Below are 22045 nucleotides of genomic sequence, written 5' to 3'. Positions count from 1 at the left end.
CATGCAGAGTATAGCCTTGTTGGGCAAGCGTGTAGTGTATGGTCTCACCCTTGGATTGGAGCCCTGGAAGCTTTTGCTTCGGTGAGGGATTCTTAGGAACACCCCCCATACAAGAGGATAGTGATAGTAGTCTTATCAGTGGATGTTCTCAAAGGCCCCCTCTCAAGGAAGGATTCACTGTTGATGACGAGTTTACATAGGGTTTGGTAGTGCTTGTGTTGGGGACTCATTCAAGCCAACCAAGAGGAGTTTGAGCGCCATTTTCTTCTCTTACATTGGGAGGTGGTGATCAAGAGGGAATCATGATGGGGCAACAAACATACATTGGATGGGTGCAGTGGGACAATGACTCAGCTTCCGTGAGAGATGGAGGCACATGCGAGATCCCTTTCTCACTTGAGAAGGGGGGTACGAGGATGTTGGGGATAGACATTGCCATCCCTCTTTCTTGTAGCCACGCTGAGGTGGTATGGAAAGTTCTCTAGGACAGGGGTGCCCTTGAGGATTCTTTTCATGTATGGAGCCTTGCTTTACCCATACAGAGTGGGACTTGGGGGTTTTCTCCATCGAGAGACAGAAGGTGACGCAGATGGGGGTCTGGATATGCTTGAGTGGTAGCGGATCAGGGTAGTGGGTCGTCTTGTTGAGGGTTGGTCCATTGACCTGGTACTAGTCACTTTGGGGTGGGATGGTGACTTTGGTTTTGGGAGGGCCAACCTGGATGCATACTTGGAGCAGATTACAGAGGTGCTGTTTTCCTCATATGCTACACGTATCGATCGTCGTCAGTCTCTTGGATCCCTTTGAGAGAGTGGCATTGGGAGCAACAACTGCCCGTTCCCTAGGAGGGTCATTTCCAGATCTTGTTTCCGGCTTTGGCCATGTATTACAGAAGTAAATGAGGCATCCCATAGCTTGGGTTTAAAGAGTGCCATCGAATGGTTCACTAGCACCGTGATTGGCTTAAGCCCTGGCTCCAGGGGATAAAAAATGGGCTTATAATTCTAAAATCTGAACTGTTCCAACAGTTTTCCAATATACTTGGACTGCAATAACCCAATGCCTCTGCCATCCTGCACAAATTGAAAACCAAATAATAATGAAGCATTCCCAAATTGGACGTATCGAAAGTATGCTGCAATTCAGCCTTCAAACTTGCGATTTTTCCAAGATTTATCCCAGTGAGCATCGACATAAGGACAATAAAAGCAAATCCCTCCCTTCTTTTGTGATATAGAGGGTGCTCTTGTTTGGACTATTATGTATTCCTGGCTAGTAAAAAGGCATCAATCTTGGCAAACTCTTACTTTCAGCATTGTAGCCAATAAAAATGCCCTTTTTTGCCTAATCATCAAGCTTGCCATGCAATTCCTGAGGCACATGTGCATATGCTACACCACCGAATGAACTAAAGCTACCTACACCAGGCTTATCGTCATACCAAGCTATAAGGTGTCATAAGCTTAAGTGCCTTTATGGGACACCTCTTCAAAAAATGATTTGAGCACATAATGGCTTTCATCTAAAACTTATGTGGTAGCCCTTTGCCTTAATCATGCATCTCTCCATCACTGGGAGTTATTTTTTCGTTCAGCCACTCCTTTATGCTCGTGAGTGTATCATACCGTGCACTGGTGTCTAATGCCTTTCTTAGCCAAAAAATTTGGATATATACTCCCCCCCTCGATGTGAACGGAGAGTCTGTAACCTACAGTCAGATTGATTTTCTACCAAGGTAACAAAGTGCTTGAATACAGTGAAAACTTCAGATTTTTCCTTGAAAGCAAACACCCAAGTAAATCTTGTGAAGTCATCTATACAGGTGACAAAATACAGTTGACCTCCAAGAGATGGTATCCACATCGGGCCACAAACATCACGGTGTACGAGGTGCAATTTTCTCGCAGCCCGGATTGCAACATCTTTGGGAAAAGAAAATCTATCCATTTCCCCCAAAATATAGCCCTCACATATATGTTTGTGAGGGGCCTCGATACGAGTTAAGGCATCAACCATCCGGAATTTTCGTGTTAACATAATGTCATAATTCACATGCCCAAACCTGGGATGCCATAACTCTGCATCTTGCCTGGCAGATGTAGAAGCACATAAGCTTAATGTGCTCTCTTTTCTTTTTTTGACATGAAAAGACTTCTATTAAGTATGAATAAACCCGCGAGAGCAAGCTCAAAGCAGAAATACAATGTGCGTAGCATGAGATAAAACTCCTCAGAATGAGGTAGGAAAAATCCAAGGCTAAGGTTGAAAATGCCACCGCAACTTGTAGAGGGCTTTGAGAAGGAAAGGGAGCCTCTCCATTCCCTCAGGAACGTAGCTCTCCTAGCGGATGCCGCTCTAGAGGATCCCTTTTCATAGGCATCAAGCTGGAATAATCCATTACAAAGTATGTGCCTATCAACCCGAAGGCATAGTTGTGCTTTCTGTCATGTATTGTACATTTTTCATCCTTAAAGATGACTTGATAACCTCTTTGAGAGAGAGAGGAGACAGAAAGTAAATTCTCATTGATCCGAGGGACAAATAGACATCTTGGATGAAGTGTTTTTTCCCACTTTATATACTGTCATTCGGGTAATGCACACAAGCTTTTGGGGATTTAGGTGCCAAGGTACCTGGAGCAGTTTTTCTTTGCCCATTGAAGTTATGGGAGGAGCTCAGCCCATGATTAAGATTTCAAAGAAATTAGAGCAGCTAGTGTCCACAAAAATTAAGACTGTTTGACCCCGCATCTATGTTTTGGGATGTCATCTGTACACACATAAATACAAGCATAAATATACTTTTTAAGATTTAAGAAAATATATGTATGTATGCAGACATATTCATGTTCATTTTTTAATAATTTATTCAAAGCAAAAGATTAAAAATGGTTTAAAGACAGAGAAAACTCATGCCTTTGCTGCACATATATTGACTCACAAATGTCATACCAGCCTTGGAGGTGTCATTCTTGCTGCCCATATTATTTAAACTGATCACCTAGCTTTGCAACTAGCAGCACACACAATCTATACCTTAAACACCATTGTTCCTGCAACCAACACTGCACATACAAGGCATTTTTATTTTGAAAGCAACTTGAGGTATTTGGGACTGTTGATTGGAACGTCTCTCCTCAATCTTTTTGTTTTGTGTTGACACTGCAGCATTCCCAGACAGTATGGATTGGACTGGCCAGTGGCAGTGTACCTCACGGTGCTAGTATGTTTTTAAAGAACTCTTCATATTCCTGTGGGTGACACATAATGAAGTTTCACCATGTAGGCTGATTTTTTTTTTGCTTCTACAATGCTTTTGAGCAAAACAATGTATTATTCTTCTCTGATTTAGTAGTGTAAAAGTCAACTTTTCTTTTTTCTAAGGGCCTTCAGGATTAGTCCCTAAAGGATTCCCTATCATTTCTTGCTGGGTCAATGGTTGTAAATGCTTTATCTCCCTTTGTGACAATGAAAGCACCCTTCTTCTAACAAGATTGTGCTCTTTTGACTTATTACAAAGACTGTACATATCATGGATCATAATGCTAGGATTGAGTTTCTAGCATTTCAATACGAGCATTCATAGACCGCCTTCGATATGATTATAGACATGCTTATTGGATGTCATCTAGGTTTCATGTATGTGATTCTTATTCACTTTGTCCCATTGCTAGAAGTAACCTTGATCTTGTATACAGCTCAAATCAGTTGATCATCTAATGTAACCCAAGTTTTTGAATGCCTTTTTTTCTCGGTTTGCTTCCTCTTTAATGCTGTGTAGGTTTGGTATCTCATCTCTCTCAAGCATTCCATCTCTCTCAAGCCCAACTTGTGCCTCTATTGATGCATGCCTTGACATGTCTATGCAATCCATATGAAAATTAGGGAAATCGATTCGGTCTTGCTACAAACCTATTTGCTTTTGTTGTGTAATTGGATTGGGTGTTGCTATTACTGGATAGAATATCCATCTCCTCAAATTTCATGAGTACTAAGGGTAGCACATCCATCTTTAGCCATTCATTCTATATAGAAAGACTTCATAATCTAATATACGCACGAAAGGACGTGAACAGACACAACTTAAATCTTGATAAGTAGTTTGTAAATTTCATAGCATGGTCAACTTTTCTTTAGTAGTGTGGTCATTTCCATTGTATTCAAGATTTTCGAGTCCAATGAAATTTTTTTTCTCAAGTTACAAATTTAAACAACACTATGGACACTTAAAATATCGCTATGAACACAATTGCATCAAAGTGAGGATTCTATGTGAGCTTATTTGCCAACTTGTAGTCATACTACAACATGAACCAATGATGCAATAGCTTGCGTACCTTGCAAGCAACATCTATATTTTATGGTCCAAGTGGAATATTAAGCAATAATAGGCACTTTATTCTTGTGTCGAGTAGAATAATCCTTTCATTGCTTCATGCGGTTAATAGTGTCCTTTCAAGTGTAGGTGATCACCATTGCACTACTAAGTTGGGAAATGCTTCCACTCATGCTATCGACAATCTTTAGTGTCAGCCTACTTAGGCACAATACATGTATTTCATTGATGATAGTATACCTTGTGTTGAAAGATTTTGTTTCGGTTTTATGGGAATGATTAGCTAACTCGATGTTATCATTTTAGAAGTGAAATCTTATCGTAACAAATGATAGCCCATAAGGGCATTAAGCTACTAACTATTCTTGGCGCAAGGCTAGTGAACCTACTAATCGATGTCTCAACAGTAATTTATTTCAAAGCTAGCATGCTCATCACAGCTTCATCTATGTGCTTAAAAAATCAATATACTGAGGGCTTTACTTAATTTGTTGTCGAGGCACTTTGATCGCTGCCTAAGATAGGCTAATCGAGGAGAGGGCGATGGGGAGGCCACCCTCTCCAAACTCTCCCTCTCTCCTTGCTCAGCCTTTCACTCAGCCCTCTCCCTATCCCCATCCCTTCCCTACCTCCCTCGACTCAGCACCCTTGTCTTTTATAGACCCTCCGCTTCGCTTCTAGATTCTTCCATCTCGCACGGCTTCTAGAGGCTTTTGCGCATAAACCTTAGGCTTGATATTTATACCACTCCCCCTCGCGCGAGACTAATTAATTTGTTTTTTGATTTTTTATCTCGTAGGGGACCTGTTTACTTTGCAACTATGTTCTTGTTTTCTCAGTTGATGGACGGGGGCCATGTCATGTATGTACCTGGGGACATTTTGAGAATAATTATGCAATGTGACTAATTTATGTGAATTAATTCAACATCCAAGTATGTAGACATCTTTAATATGTAAAGAAGGATGACAGTTTATATTAAAAAGGTGAAAAATTAAGTACATAATAATTTTAAATATATGCTTGCTTGCACATACTATATCAAATTTTATAGTGACTCCATGAATGAGGACATGAATTGAAGCCTAGTATGATGTAATAAGAATTCGTGAGCTTCTTTACCACTATATCTAGATCAAGCTTTTAGAAAAATTATCACCTTGTCTGATCCGCAACTTGGTTCTCAGGAATTCATAATTAGACATTGTATAAAATATACCCAACTAGCTTTCCTTGGAAATCACTAATGTTAGCACATGGTAAATTGCAAAAAGTTGGGTAATATACTTAATATGGTAAACAAAACATGGAAAAGACACGCCCACGTTCCCTAGTCAAATTAAAAATATTGTATATCAATTGATATCCGATTGCATTGAATGGTCTAAGTAAACAGTACAAATAATTTATTATAGTCATGGTCACATGGGATGCACCACTTAAATTTGAAATTAGTTTAGATATGCTTATGCAAGAGTAGATGAGAAAAGGATCATACTTCAAAAGTCATGAACATGCATTTTTCGTCTGAGGAAGAAGATAGAAAAGAAAGGGGTAAAGATAAGTATAGTCCATGTACAAATTATAATTGACAATCTAATTATTTCCATAGCTTTGGTGGACATTCTCATCATTCAAGTGGCCATCGACGATGGCCTACTAAGCAGAGAGCGACATGGAAGAGGTAACTTCACACAAAGTCAAAATGGGAATCGATAGCATCAAAATTTGCACATTATGCAATGATGGAAATTGAGATTAGTCCTTGTTAAGGGTAAAGTTCCCATTTCCCAATAAGGAATCATATGACTCATCAAAGATATTAGCGTTTAGAGATGCATCCTAATAGAAGCCAAAGAAAATGTCAAACAAGATTTGGACACTCAATTTCAAAAGTTTGGCTTCGATTAAAAGATCAAATATCATTAAAGGAAGGACTTCCATTAGTATTTTTTCAAGATATGTTTGTGGCTCTTGCCATATTGATAAGAAAATCCAATAGCTAGGAGTACAAATATTCTCTAGATCAAACATTCCCATATTTATGATCGTGTCTCAATACAATCCTTAAGTTATGTCTTATATTTCATCTATTTCATTGATGACTTCTCTAGAATGACATAATCTTTCTGTTTAAGCAAAAAAATATTGCAATGAGTGCATTTATAGAATTCAAAGCAAATATGAGGAAAGTTAACTAGTAAGCAAATATGGATCCTTCGATGTGACAATGGAGAATACTATAAATAGAGTTCAATGCATTTTGCCAACATCATGCAATGGCACCATTGGTTAGGAGTTTAGATGCGACAATTTGTCACAAACTTACAATATCGTTATAAACATATGACATGCATGATAGCACATAATGATCTAAGTCAATGGCACCAAAGATTTTGGTATCTTTACTTTTAGGCTATGCAAGTGCTTGAGAAGTGGGACATGGTCCATAGTCTCCCACCTATAAACCATGTGAAGGATGCCTATATAGGAAGCATTATAGAGAACTATTTGTCAATAAGGGCAAAGAGCAAGTGGAACTATCACACAATCACATGGTGAGCTACAATTCACTTATAAGCTCCAAGACAGAATGGAGTTGAAAAAAGTCCTAGAGAGTGCATGTCAAGACTCATGTATAGAATACCCCATGAACAGTGAGAACCCACGCTCTTTGTGGGCATTTTGTGCAACTCACATTTTGTGTACTTGTGCTCTATTCCCAAGTGTCCATTCTCCTCTTGCAATGTATCATTCTCTTGCTCTCTCTTTGTCTTTCTGTCCCACTCTCCCTCTTGTCCTTGCACTTCTTCACTTCCCCTTTTTTGACCTTGAAGCGTAATAACCTTGGTTAAGAACTCCTAGATCAATATTTGTAAGCATTTATCCCCTGAAGTTGGTGATTGAGATTGATTTCTCCATTCTTATCCTATATAAACTTCACCCTTTCCTAACCCTTCAACCCATTTCTAAAACCTACAACCTCCTTCTCTTCCTAAAGTGTGGTGTAACGATTACCTCCAACCCCCTTTTGTGATTAGTCCTCTTGTACAACTTCATTCATTCACACTTTAGACTCCTTTCATTGAAATATGGCTAAATGGTCTATGCTACCTAATGAACATATCTTCTACCTTGGGCTAACATAACACTTGTAGGTAACAAAAATCTTGGTACGCAAAAGAGGGAATAAATGAAAACAATGAGAAATTTTGTCTTTTGCAGATGGTCTTTTGTGCTTGGATTTATCAAATTAATCAGTACACGAAAGAAGGCTGACAATAATGAGAAATATTGTCTTTTGTGCTTGGATTTATCAACTTTATTTTGCATTTCAAATGTTTAACATTAGAAGAGATAAAAGTGACAATTGGAACATGTGATAGTTGGAAGAGATCAATGTGGCTCCTTATAATAGTCAAACAAGTCACATTACTCAAAAGCAAAAGTGAAACTTTACAAAGAACCATAAAGATGGACCTAGAAGAATAGTTTGGCATTTATGGACGATGTCATGAAAGTGGAAGAACATACCTCATTCAAGAAAAGCACAAAGGTAGATTACTTGCTAAAGAGTATGAAATAGATTATGTATAAGAAAATAATACAACGTTTGTGCTCAACAGATAACAGGATCTCGTACACAAGAGAGAAAACAAGATAGTATGGAGAATCAAAAATTTAATTACTGTAGAACTGATACAATAGATGGCACTGCCTCCCAACCGTGCGCTCCTGAGAAAGAAGCTTCGATGGCGTGATGGAAACAGTAGAAGACGGAGGTTGAATGCTAAGGAATCAGGGTTGCTGTAGCCAGTGATGAAATGGGCTTCACGGGCTTGCTCTTATGTAGCCACTAGTCGTAGTCGGTTAGGCTCAATTGGGTGACCGACCCAATCCGCCCAAAACGATCGACTGGGTGTCGGTCCCGAAATAGACCACCGACCATACGATAGAACTGGTACGCAAAACAGAGCAACTGACCTACGGATGTCGTTCGGCCCAGAGCCATCCGGGATCATCTGAGGCTCCAAACGGGCCCCACAACCCGAGAGTGGGCTGCCCTGGGAAATGCTCCGTCTACCCTCAGTGCGGGCAGTCAAGGGATGCCTTCTCGCACTTGCATGTAGCCTAGTTGGCGGTGTGCCAACTTTATCTGAAGCCGTCCAGCCATCAGGCCACACATGGCCCCCATCTGGTGTCCAAACCAAGACCTATCGGATAACCGAGCTACTCAAATGCCTTCTCCTCATATGGGGGGCTTACAAGTAGAGTTAGCTCGTTCCCGCATAGTTACACGAGAGTGGAGCATTGATATATAACATTATGAAGAGACCTCCACACCAGTTGCAAAGATGACTATCATCATATAACTTGAATAGTAGGAAATTAAATTTAACGAATTTAAGTACCACGTTGGTCCTTCTGATTGACAACATATTCGATATTGTGCGCCCTCTTTGCAGCTAGTTGATCTAAGCTATGCACCCCTTTCACTTTCTGTAGGCCATTTCTTAGGTTAGAGAGCATCGCCTCTTGGGCATGCATCTCTTGAGATGTTGGTATCCATCCCATGTATAAGGAGGCCATGGTTCATGCACGTGTGATGAGTACGTGATCTACCAGCACTTCTGCAAGATTTGGAAGAATGAGTTCAACAATGTGAATATACCAAAGCTTTGTCGCTTTGGCGTGTGTGCCATATTTCTTCTTCTTCTTCTTCTTCTGCAAATAAGTTAGAACTAAAACTTTTCAAGGTTGAAGAATACTCCTTAACAAGCGGCTCTTGGATGTCGTAGACAAAGACCAAATTCCAATCCTTCCACCTTGCCCTCTGAGTTGGACTCCTTAGAGATATACTTCTTCTTCTTCTACAAATAAGTTAGAACTAAAACTTTTCAAGGTTGAAGAATACTCCTTAACAAGCGGCTCTTGGATGTCGTAGCACACTTTCTTATTTCCCCTTGAAAGATTAACTCCCTAGTATCCCATTTATGAATAGCTTTCTTTTGCACACCAAGGCCTTCCCAAAATCAATGGATAGGTTCATGCATCTAGTTGGTATGCTTAAATTGATTGGGACCAAAATTCCACATACGTCCACTTCTAGATTTCTGACAACTCCTAAGGTTTTTACTCTAGTAAGCATTTTTCATATCCATATAAAACATGGGTAGATTGAAGTCTATACTAATGGTGTCATTGGTATTACTATTATCACTTTGGCAACCAAAGCAAAAGTCATTATAATGCATCCCATAGTATTAGTTGGCAACAAGTTCGGATTTGTATTTGTCAATTTGACCTTAAATAGTGAGTTTAGTTTGTAGATCCACTTTTCATCTAATAATATTCTTGTCTTTAGGAAACTTTTCAAGAGTCCATGTCCCTATGGGGGTTGAAGGCCACTATGCCTTAACCCCGGTTATGTACAATACTCAAAACACATATATATATATGGATGACATAGAAAATTAGGGTGTTCTGCACCCACTAAAACTTTTATGGCTCTCTCTTCTTGCTCTCCCTCTCTCTCACCCTCTTCCATTCCACTTTTGTTGTTGAGATCTCTTAACTGGTATCAAAACGTGGGTGTTTTAGATGAGCTTGGGTGTGTGCCTGGAGCCCAAATTTTGTTGCAGCTCTGTGGGAGGAAGGAGAAGCTCCGTTGGGTGACTTTACCTGCATCCTGGTGTGAAGAGACCTTGCAATAACCTTTGGAAAGTTCTTTGAGTGGTTTTGGAGCAACAAGATGTTTTTTGATGATTGCGACCATGGTTTCCAAAACCGTCTATTCCATTGCATTTTGGAGGCCCAAAAACCCCTACCTATCTACTCTTGTACGATTCTATGTAGATTTGGAGAAGTTTTGTCTCTCTGAGACATCGAATCGTCTGTTTCTCTATCAAAAATCCATTCAAAGGTTCAAACATTTGATTTTTTGACTACATGTCAATTACAAGGGCTGACTTTCCATTTTCCATTCATTGGTTGGGATTTTGGAGTTCTAGCAGAAAAGAGATATTTGTAGATTTCTTGCTGAGTCCAATTATGCAGTGACGCCCATGTTTTGAAGCATCTTAGGTTCTATCTTCACTAGCGGGTGTTGCCATGGGGCCGTGATTTCTTGGATATACCTTATGTAGATCACTCTGGTTGTAGTCTGAACCATGTGTTCTCATTTGTGGTTTGCATTGGGTTGAAGTGGATGCTTTGTAGGCCATTTGGATGTATTGTGATCCTTGTTTGATGTGCTGATAGGCCCAGATTGCCTTGTGGGATGCTTTATTGATGGACGTTTAGCACACAGATGCTATTTTATGTTGAGGGACACCTTTGACACATTGCAGTTGATGCACTGCTTGTGCTATGCTTTCTTGGATGCGACATTGATGATGCTTATGCCCATGGACGGTGTTTATGCTTGAGGCATTTGGCTCTTATTGGCATTGGGTTTGCCATTGTTTTGTTATTGCAGGTTGACATTTTTCTTTTGGGCCAGATTTGCTCATATAGATGCATAGTATATGCACATGAGTCACATGCATTTTGATGCTTGAGCTTTGAGTTTTTGGTGATATTACCGTCCATTTTGGCATACACATTTGGGTGCACCTAGTATTTGGTGTGATTTCTCTCTTACAGGTAGTAGCATTTGGGATTTTGCTTTATTTGCATCATGGCATCCTCCTCAATGTCTGAAAAGGAGATTTTCAGTGTTAAAAAGTTTGATGGGATGAAATTTTCTTTGTGGAAAGAAAAGATAAGAGATGTGCTTATTCAAAAGAAGCAGATTAAACCCTTGGCAGGGACTAAAGCTAAGCCTGCAGATATGTCTGAGGATGATTGGAATGAGTTGGATGCATTAGCAAATTCTATTGTTAAACTTCATCTTGTAGAGTCACTTTATTTCACAATAGTAAATGAGCAGACTACGAAAGATTTGTGGAAGAAATTATGTGCCACTTATGAGAAGGAAACTGCGTCTAATAAAGTTTACCTCATGAAGAGGTTGTTTGAGCTACAGATAAAGGAACGGGTCTCCATTGCGTCTCACTTGAATGAATTCAATATTATTTTCAGCCAAAAGATGAATTCTGATGTGGAGACTAAGGCAATATTCCTCTTGTGTTCATTGCCATCCTCATGGGATACCTTCCATATAGCTGTCACAGTAACTTTGCACTTGGTGGAGTACTGAAGTTTGATGATGTTGTGGGTATCTTGTTGGCTGAGGAGATTAGATGGAAGTCTATGGATGGCAACAAGCAAGATGTCGCCTTAAATGTGCAAAGGGTAAGATCACAGTTCAAGGGGAAGTCCCAAGAAAGAGGGAAGTCTAGTAGCAAATCTAAGGCACGAAACATTGAGTGTTACCGTTTCGGCAAGAAGGCCACATGAAAAAGGATTGCTACAAGCTTAAAAGAGAGAAAAAGATAAGAAAAAGAACGCAAATTGGGGTGCAAATAAGAAGGAAGAGAGTCCAAGGGAGGACAAAGGAAAAATGAAGATCAAGGAGATCAATGCAGTCATCATTGATAATAGTGACAATGACATTCTCTTCATGTCTAATCTACCTGCAGACTTGCTTGCCAGTTGAAATGATGCATACTCCCAGGATTGGATTTTGGATTCTGGTGCTTCATTCCATGTTACTCGCCATAGGGATTGGTTCTCCACTTATGACATTGGAAATATAGGTTGTGTGTATCTTGGAAATAACTATGCATGTGACATAGTGGGAGTAGGTGACAAAGTTTTCTTTTGCACATGGGTCTGCATTTGTTTTGAAAAATGTGAGACATGTGCCTAAGCTAACCAAGAGTCTTATTTCAATGGGTTAGCTAGATGATGCTGGTTTTCGAACCACCTTTGGTTTTCAAAGTTGGAAAATTCAGAAAGGCTCTATGGTTTTAGCAAGAGATACCAAGTGTAGCCAAGTACTTCTTTCTGGCATTACCAATTGGGGCACATGAGCCAGAATGGAATGAAGCTCTTATGCCGTTTGGGTTACCACATTTGAGTTTTTCTAATTTTAAATTTTGTGAGCATTGTGAAGCTGACTAAATCAGCCCATAAAAGAAGGGGAAAGAAGAGCTTGAAAGGCTTGATTTGGTACATTCAGATGTATGTGGTCCCATGCCTACATGATCATTAGGCAGGGCTGAATACTATGTGGTCCCATGCCTACATGATCATTAGGTGGGGCTCAATACTATGTGGTCCAATGCCTACATGATCATTAGGTAGGGCTGAATACTATGTGACATTCATTGATGATGCAACTAGAAAAGTGTGGGCTTATGCTATGTGTTCCAGGTATTTCAAAAATGGCTGGATTTGGTTGAAAATCAGTTAGGTAGAACACTTAAATGCCTACAGACTGACAATGGTGGAGAGTATCTCTCTCATGACTTTTAGAATTTCTGTGATACACGTGGGATCAAGAGTATCTCACATCCCCTCATACTCCAGAGCAAAATCCAGTTGTAGAACAGATGAACCGCACCATTCAGGAAAGGTTGCAGTGTATGCTTTCTAACGCAAGTCTTTCTGGTGGTTTTTGGGTTGAGGCATTGAAGATTGCAGTGCATGTGATCAATGAATCACCTAGTAAGAGTTTGGATAGTGGTATTCCTGAAGAGGAATGGAGTGGCAATAAGCCCTCTTACTCTCATTTATGTATATTTGGGTGTGAGGCATATGCACGTGCCAAAAGAGCTAGATCCTAAGTCTAGGAAATGCATCTTTTTGGGTTATGGTGAAAGTGGAGAGATGGGCTATCATCTCTAGGATCTAGAAGCAAAGAAGGTCATATGAAGCCGTGATGTGGTCTTCAATGAGAAGAAGATGCATAAGACACCCATGAGGGACGTGGAAATGAGGAGAATCACTTTGTAGGATGTGAATCCACCTACATACGTTGATGACAGCAAGCTGTCCATGCACCGAATGTGTAGGAAAATGGTGCCACCAGGTACTCCCATAGTTACACAATCAAGGGAAGATGATGGATCATCTATTGGTGGAAAATCTACCATTTGCCCCACTGATAGTGTACAGTCAGTCATTTGTGGTGTGCTCTCTAGCTATGCCCTCTCTCCTCATCTCCACTCTTCTCCTCTGCCCTCTTCATATTTTGTCAAGAATCTCCATCCATAAGGCATCTAGGCTTTGCTTCATAGAGGATGTGGTGCTAGCTTGTCCTTGCATGACAGAAGCAAAAACAATAGTAGGTCTTCCGCTTGTGGCACCAGTAAGTGCAATATGCTCATGATCAATGAACTACTTTTTTGTTCTTAGTATTTCAAAGTGCTTCGATTTGATCAAGTGCAAGATCAGCGTGACTCCTCAAGCAAGCCAGGGGCAGACAGATAAGAACAACAGAGGTGAGAATTATGCCCTAACAAAGGGGTGACAAAAGCATAGGGAGGGTCGAATGAAAATGCAACCATCACTACTCCACAAAAAAAAAAAAACAAAAACAAAAACATTTGATTAGTTAATGTATTTCACACACACAGACATTTCTTTACACATGAACATACTTTTTTGGTAAAATTACACATGGACATACACACACGCACATGCACACACACATACACACACACACACACACACACACACACACACACAAGAACATTTGATTAGTAAATGTATTCACACACAGACACTTATTTCTTTACACACACACACACACACACACACACACACACACACACACACACACATGAATACTTTCCTAACTATGAATTATTCTTTTATGTACCTCTTTGAAATCTCCCCTTTACACTTTCTTTTTAACCACCCTACATACCAAGCCCACTAATCGCCCCATACCTCCTCTAATCACTCCTTAACCCATGCACTCATTTTCTCCTTACTCCACTTGTGACTTAAACTTCACTTGTGGCTAAATTATCTTTTTAATTATTGGAGAATCCATATGGTTGTCTATATTCCTAGGTAAAGCGATAACAAGCCGGGGAAAACATGCATTACTTGTCTACCCAAACATAACTATGATGTTCTAATACCTAATTTGTTTGGTTGGTAGTGGGTAAGTGGACCTCGACCTCAAAACTTGGACTGCCTGAGGATTCAACATCTTTTTTTTAATATTATGTTTGTCAATCTCAATATTATAAAAAATTCTTAATTTGATAGAAATTTTTGCAAACTCTAGTTGCATTTTTCAACTTATGTCTCAAACATTTTGTTCTTATATGTTTTCATTTTTTAACTTTTTATCCAATTAATGAAATTAATTGTATGGCTCAATTATTGATGGGACTTTTTAATCTAAACACACACCTTGATTTCCCAACTAGCCTTTGGTCGGGCTAGTTGGATTAATTCAAAGCTATTTTCAATTTTGGGTAGTTTTCTTGCATTTTGGTGAACTTAATTGTTCTACCATGGAACGTTAGGCTGTCAGCGGTGGTGTCACACACACAGACACACACACACACACACACATTTTTTGGGGGTAATTCCATAGTAATAATATTATAGTTTCAATATTTTACACACATGTGCACACGCATGGACCTCCCCGCCCCCTCCGCCATCTTGTTCAATTCTTTTCACACATAAGCCCGAGCCAAGATAGTATGCCTCATTGATAAAAAATGATGATTTACCCTCGAACACTTGAAGCCTTTGAATATTAAAATCAATTGATATGTACTCCCAAGCTCCTGTTGGAACTAAGGCCTCTATACAGTCCTTCCCAATTTCCTTCCTCATGGTTAATCCATTTAACTAGCCTTAGTTGATGGATTTAATCAAGGATAATTGCCCTCATCAAGGTGTGCAATAAGATATGCATAATCTCTTTGACGAGTACTGCAAAAGGGAAATTAATTTGGCTTAAGTATCCACTTTGGCTTGGCTAGTAGTGTACATTATACACTATAGCCTAAATTCTACTAAACTCTCACAAAAATAATATGACTCAATTTATACCCCAATGGACACTCTAATGTGGATACAATTTACTTAAAATACTAGGGGTGTAGTAGTGGTACACACTATTACCCTATTTTTGAAACTTGTCCTTAGGGTCTCTCATAGGCTTTATCTTCTCCCCTTGATTGGCAACAGCCGCCTCCTCCTTACATGCATCACAAGGCTTACCATTGTCAATGTTTCTACTCTAGCATTCCTAGTTGATCCTATTGATGATCATTTCTATACACACACCTATACTACTCCCTCCTTCTTTCTCCTTGTCATTGACAGTAACCTTCTTCCCCTCATCTATTTTCTAAGCTTTGTTTTCTTTATAGCTGGACTATGCCACACTCTTCTTATTCGATCACATTGCTATGGTGCATCGGCTGGTGTAATCTACTTGGAAGATCATTCCATTGTTACATAAACAATCCATACTTCAAAGGAACAAAGTCCCAAATACCGTTTAACATAGAACTCAAGAAAACCATGGAAAGCATGTTCTTATTATATTTTAGAAATCCCATGCATGTCAAGAAGCAATCTTTTACTTCACTACATTACAGATATAACTTGGGGTGGTAACTTTGACATCATGGGCTTGTTAATGGAGGGGAAATTTTAATTCGAGGGACTTACAGATAGGAGGGGGTTTTTTAAATACAGATTTAATATAATTATGGTATATACACGTATGAGGGTACTTTTAAATTCAAAATCATAACATGTGTATATACATATGGGAGAGGGGTGAACAGTATGCAAAAAAAAGTAATTTTTTAAATATAGGGGGTAGTTTATGTGTACTTGTTTGCACGTGTTGAACGGTTTTTTATAGGTTGATTGCCTTGGGAAAATTAAAACCGATTGACTATTGTTATTGTGATTGTTAAAGGACTTGCTTTATCACACTAGGCACTGTAAGGAGGGCTTCATACTCTCTATTCATGATGTATTCTCTCTTGAATAACTCATCCAAAAGAAGCACTATTTTATTCTTCTTTAATGATCACCACATTATCTACTAGTTGGGGATATATGGTGCTCCATTTATGCTAGTTTAGGATCAGAGGCTGACTATGTGTGTGTGCATGCATGTGTGCCCACGTGCACGTGTAGGTGCATGTGTGCACATGTACACATGCATCTGCTTACGTGCACGCACATGCATGTGTGTGTTTCAAGTCCTAGAATAAATACCCTGCACATATCTATTGCAATTAGAACTAGAATAAATACTGTGCACATATCTAGAAGAAATGTGTGTGTTTCAAGTCCTATAATAAATACTCTGCACATATCTATTGGTATTAGAACTAGTTTCAAAGGGAGATAATAGTGTGTAATGTGTATGTGTGTGTGTATGTGCGTGCATGTGTGTGTGTGTGTGTGTGTGTGTGTGTGTGTATGTGTGTGTTTATATTAAAAAGTCCCATCAATAATTGAGCCATACAATTAATTCCATCAATTGGATAAAAAGTCAAATAAGCGAACTATATAAGGAAAAAATGTTTGAGACATCTAAGTTGAAAAATGTAGCAACTAGAGTTTGCAAAAATTTTGACCTAAATTAAGACTTTTTAATAATATTGAGTTTGACAAAAATAATATTGAAAAAGATGCTGAATCCTCAGGTAGTCGAGAGGTAGTCCAGGTTCCGAGGTTGGGGTCTACTTACCTGTCACCATCCAAACAAACTAGGTGTTAGAACATCATAGTTACATTTGGGTAGATAGGTAATGCATGTTTTATCTAGCATGTTATCACTTTACCTAGGAATATAGACAACCATATGGATTCTTAGATAATTTACAAAAGTTTAAGTCACACGTGAAATTTAAGTGACAAGTGGAGTAAGGAGCGAATGAGTGCATGGGTTGAGAAGGGATTAGAAGAGGTATAAGATGATTAGTGGACTTGGTGTATGGCGTGATTAAAAAGAGAGTTTAAAGGGGAGATTTCACGAGGGGTACATAAAAGAATAATTCATAATTGGGGAAGTATACATGTGTGTGTGTGTGTGTGTAAAGAAATAATTGTCTGTATGTGTGAGATACTTTTACTAATCAAAATTATTTTTTGTGTGTATGTGTGTGTGGCCCACCCCTAACCTAGAGGGTAGGACCACATGGTGGGGAGTAAGCCCACCATATGGAACTTACTCCCCACCTACTGATAATAAGTGAATAAAAGTGGATTTGTATGATAAGTGTCAAAATGAAAAAATAATGCCAATATTAACTGCGTAAACCACTTCTACAAAATAGATATAAAAGTTAGTAAAAAAAAGGCAGATCACAAAATGGCTAGGGATTATCCATGCTAAAGAATTATCCAATGGATGTGAATTAACATCACAGTTACGTTTGGGTAGATAGGTAATGCCTGTTTTCCCCGACTTGTTATCGCTTTACCTAGGAATCTAGACAACCATATCGATTCTTAGATATTTTAAAAGAGTTTAAGTCACAAGTGGAGTAAGGAGCGAATGAGTGTATGGGTTGATAGAAGAGGTATAAGATGATTAGTGGGCTTGGTGTATGGGGTGGCTAAAAAGAGAGTGTAAAGGGGAGATTTCACGGGGGGTACATAAAAGAATAATTCATAATTGAAAAAGTATACATGTGTGTGTGTGTGTGTGAAGTACTAGAATAAACATCATGCACATAACTAGTGCTATTACAACTGGTTTCAAAGGGAGATAGTAGTATGTAATGGGTTTATAACAAATTTCCTTGAGGAAAGATTCCCATTAATACATAATTGCTCTTGAAAAATAAACACCCTGCACAGAGGTAGTGCTATTACAACTGGTTTCAAAGGGAGATAGCAATGTGTAATAGGTTTGTAACAAAATTCCTTAAGGAAAGATTCCCACTAATATGCAATCGCTCTTGAAAATTAATATATACATTGACTGGTGTTGAGGTATAAACAAACTTAAAAAAATTCAAAGATCTTTTTGGTAGCAATCCAAGTACATTCTAGCATCAAGATCTGTTACCTGCATCCATCCACATATAAGGAAGTGTGAGAATAGATACATCTCATAATGTGGGACTAAGTTGTCATAAATCCTCTCAGGTTGTATATTGTAGTCGAGAATATACTAATTGGCATGCCAAAAAAAGATCTAGATATGGACCTTCAAAAGAACAAAAAGCTAACATGACTGCTAGTGTTTTGTACAGAGAACACTCTATTGCTTTTTGCCAATTGTGGGCCACAAAATCCATTGAAAAAAAGATAAGGGCTTTGGAGCTTAGAAGGAGCTACTGGACGAGATTCTTTAAGAAAACATCAAAGAAGATTGACTTTCAGGCATTGCAGTTGCTGATGTATGAGAATCAATCTTTCTTTTGCCCATCTCTCATTCATGTAGTTTTAGAATGTTTTTAGTTTTCAACTTAAATCAGGGTTTGTTAAAGCAACTTCCATGGAGATTCAGGTGAGAAAACCTTTAGAACAATGCAAGACAATGAAAATAATGAGATTTTATGATGCAACTTTGAAGAAGCAGTTAATTTGTAGTTTGTTTTGGTAATTTTGTTGTTTTCTTTTAATACATGATTTGACGATGAAAAAATATTTTTTTGTTTTAAAAGATACACCCTTACTATTGAGGTTTTTTTATAGAAGATGGATTGGAGTTGTTTGGAAGCATATAATAAGTATTGGAGAAAAATCCATCAATTTCAGCATCCTGGATTACAAGAGAGACCATTGCGGAGGACAAGTTTGATCATGTTTTTTCTTCAAAGATCCCTGTGAGGTATTGTTCATTTACATAGTTTAATAGTGTTTAATGATAAGTAAATTTTTTTTTGAATTTGTAGATTTCAATCATTAGATTTTACATGCAATTGGGGTTTTCATTTTTGCTTGGTTTGATACTTTTCTGAAACATGTCATGTTTGTATATTATTTATTGATGTCAATGTTATATTATATTAGGTGGAAAGTGCATGAAATCATGCACCGGAATAAAAAAAAGGTGGATATCCATTTTCAAATAGATGTAGAGAATGCACCATTTTTAAAGAGGAATGAATCCTCCTTAGCAAGTGAAAGTGATTTAGTAGCTAGAATCGAAAATGCATATGATGTAGTTAAAGAATTCATGCTGGATACTCTAGCACTATAGCAATTTTAAGGTGGTCTCAAGGCATCTAAGTACAAGCTTCCTTACAGAGCATTGATCAAGCGAATTCCTCAACAATGTTTTCAACATGAGGTCCTATGCGTAACCGTGCAAGTATAGAGAGGAAAGAGAGAGCAAATAGTAACTACTATTATTTAACAATCCATAGTATAACTAACCATCTGAGATGCGCTCTTATAACAAGAATAGTAAGAAAGTTATGCAAGCTGCTCTGGCTCTATATCATCTAGGAAATCCCAAGGCAATTGATCATAATATTTCCCATAGAGCATTGATCAAGCACGCCTTTCAACATTGCCTTTAGCAAGATGCTTCATGTTTGGCATTAATAAATCCAATACACATAGGCTATGGTAATCCTGTACATTTCACCACCATAGTTCGTCAAGATAAGAAAAATGTTGTGATTGTCAAATGGAGGGAAGAAGTAAACCCGCACAAGCTTGTGTGCTGGCCCGAGGACTTTGCTACGCTAACCTAAATGTTGAGGCCAATACACCATCTAGCAACAAGCCTGTATGTGTACACCTAGTATTCTCATGCTTTACTTCCAAATCTTGTTTTCTCTACTGAGGAAGATCTTCTAATCCAAAGGCGTTTGGCGTTGTTGGGGCATTTTATCTGGTTTTTGTAACATTATCTTTTGTGAGTTACAAGTATTCTCATGCTTTACTTCCAAATCTTGTTTTCTCTACTGAGGAAGATCTTCTAATCCAAAGGCGTTTGGCATTGTTGGGGCATTTTATCTGGTTTTTGTAACATTATCTCTTTGTGAGTTACAAAATGCTGATTTCAAAACGAGAACATCAAGAGTTTCCATGATGCATTATTATGCATGTTTCATTTCCAGACACAAAGTTTTTGGTTTTGAGATTGTGGAAGAAAAAAAGTTGTACTAGTGAGTGAAGGATTTTGAGAAAATCTTGACATGTTGATGGACTCTATTTTTATTTTGTATATTCTAATCCTTTGGTATATATGATATGATATGGTCAAGATTGACAATATATATTGACTACTTGTATTTGCAAATATCTAATAATAGGTATTGAAGAGGTACAATAGCATCATAACTTATACATGGGTAGTTATATTTTGTGTACGTTTAATTAAATTTTTGTATAGTTCAATTTATGCCGATGATGCATACCATGGCTTGACAGTGTACGTCTTCCTATAGGCTATATCTAACTTTCATGATTGAAGTGCACTTTTCAAACATCTCGTGCTCATATGTAAGGTATGATAACTACATCTAGAATAAATTAAGAGTGAATTGTGGTCATGCATGTGATAACATTAGTGTTTTGGAAAATCTTGGAAGGGAAAAAAATAATGTGACAGTTTCAACGAATGGTTGGAAAAAATACCTTTTGCATTTAAAATGTGGTTGATGTTGATGAGGAACTCTTACAAAATCTTGACAATGGGATGGGATGTGGCTCGCAAAAGAAGATGATGCACATGAGCTTCAAGGGGCGAGAGATGGTGGTAGTTATATGGCACACTTTTTAATGGTGACTTGAACAATCAAGCTTTTGATTATGGTCATATTGGAAGCTTAAAACACGGTTTATATGGTCAAGGCGTGCATTCTTGCTAAAGACACTTAAGGTTGGAGTTTCTAGAATCTAAGGCAAGGACAAATATGTCCCTAGGAGAATCTCTATACGCAAGAAGTTCAAGGGTAGGTGGGTTGGTTTGTGTGACTCAAGAGAGAAGGGAAGTAGCAAACTGTGCAATCTTTTGTGGAAAAAAGGTGCCGTCACTGTGTAGAAGGGCTAAGGAGGAATGACAAATTTTCAACGAGGATGACAAAATGACAACGCCAAAGGAAGGGGTCATGGGCCACAGAAAACGAGGGGTCTTGGAAGCTTCTTGTTTGTATTTGTCAAACAAAAGGTTGAAGAGAAAATAATCAAAAGAAAAAGGGCCATACATATTCAAAGCGCGACACGTAAGCAAGGGATGGCGGGTGAAGTGGCCAGAACTATGAGCTGGCAGGGTGACGTGGACCAGGGCGAACGGTGATGTGGCAACAGTGGTAATGACTGTCAGGGTGAATCGCCCGGGTGACGTGGCAATAATCAATGGATGAAGCAGATCGGGTGGGTGACGTGGCAATCATCGATGGAGATCACGGTGATGTGGCCGGACTACTTATGACGTGTCAGGATGAATCACGTGACGTGCTGGAGCAGGAACTCTCCACGTGTGCGACCACGACTCCAGCACAAGCCCGGCGGCGTTGACGGGCTTCCGTCATCCTCTACGTATGCCATAATGACGTGGCCAAAACGGTTGACGTGGCGGCCAGCGGCGCGTTGACCGTCCAGCTTGGGGACGGGAGTTTTCTCCGTCGAAAGTTCGATCTTCCCAACGATCGACGTGGCGGAAAGAATGACGTGTCGAGCGGAGAAACAAGCTTTGGACACGTGGGTAGAGGGAACGGACAGAGGGATGACATCCCGGCAGTTGACGTGGCGGACAACGGGTGGCGTGTCGAGCAGAGAATCATGGACACCTGGCCCATTCTAGGAACACCCTTTGCGCACGTGGCACTCGTTTCAAGGGAAGTATGTATATAGCAAT

The 22045-nt window shown here is 39.0% G+C and overlaps 1 protein-coding gene across 3 annotated transcripts in view; it reads left to right on the top strand.

Moving 5' to 3' along the window:
* The window catches only part of LOC147891784 (type II inositol polyphosphate 5-phosphatase 15-like), a 78682-nt gene extending 74991 nt beyond the window's left edge, over positions 1–3691 (top strand). For all 3 annotated transcript variants that reach the window (XM_087388943.1, XM_087388941.1, XM_087388942.1), the window contains exon 15: positions 3168–3691. The gene's annotated coding sequence lies outside the window, so the exon portion shown is untranslated. The remainder of the gene's footprint in view (positions 1–3167) is intronic.
* Positions 3692–22045: the final 18354 nt, after the last annotated feature.

This window comes from Dipteris shenzhenensis, chromosome 17 (assembly GCF_047967505.1).
Source record: "Dipteris shenzhenensis isolate YYH24624 ecotype China chromosome 17, Dip_SZ_1.0, whole genome shotgun sequence".
Classification (NCBI taxonomy): Eukaryota; Viridiplantae; Streptophyta; class Polypodiopsida; order Gleicheniales; family Dipteridaceae; genus Dipteris; species Dipteris shenzhenensis.
The sequence above is the reverse complement of the archived record's forward strand: the minus strand, read 5'-3'. Positions and strand labels throughout refer to the sequence as shown.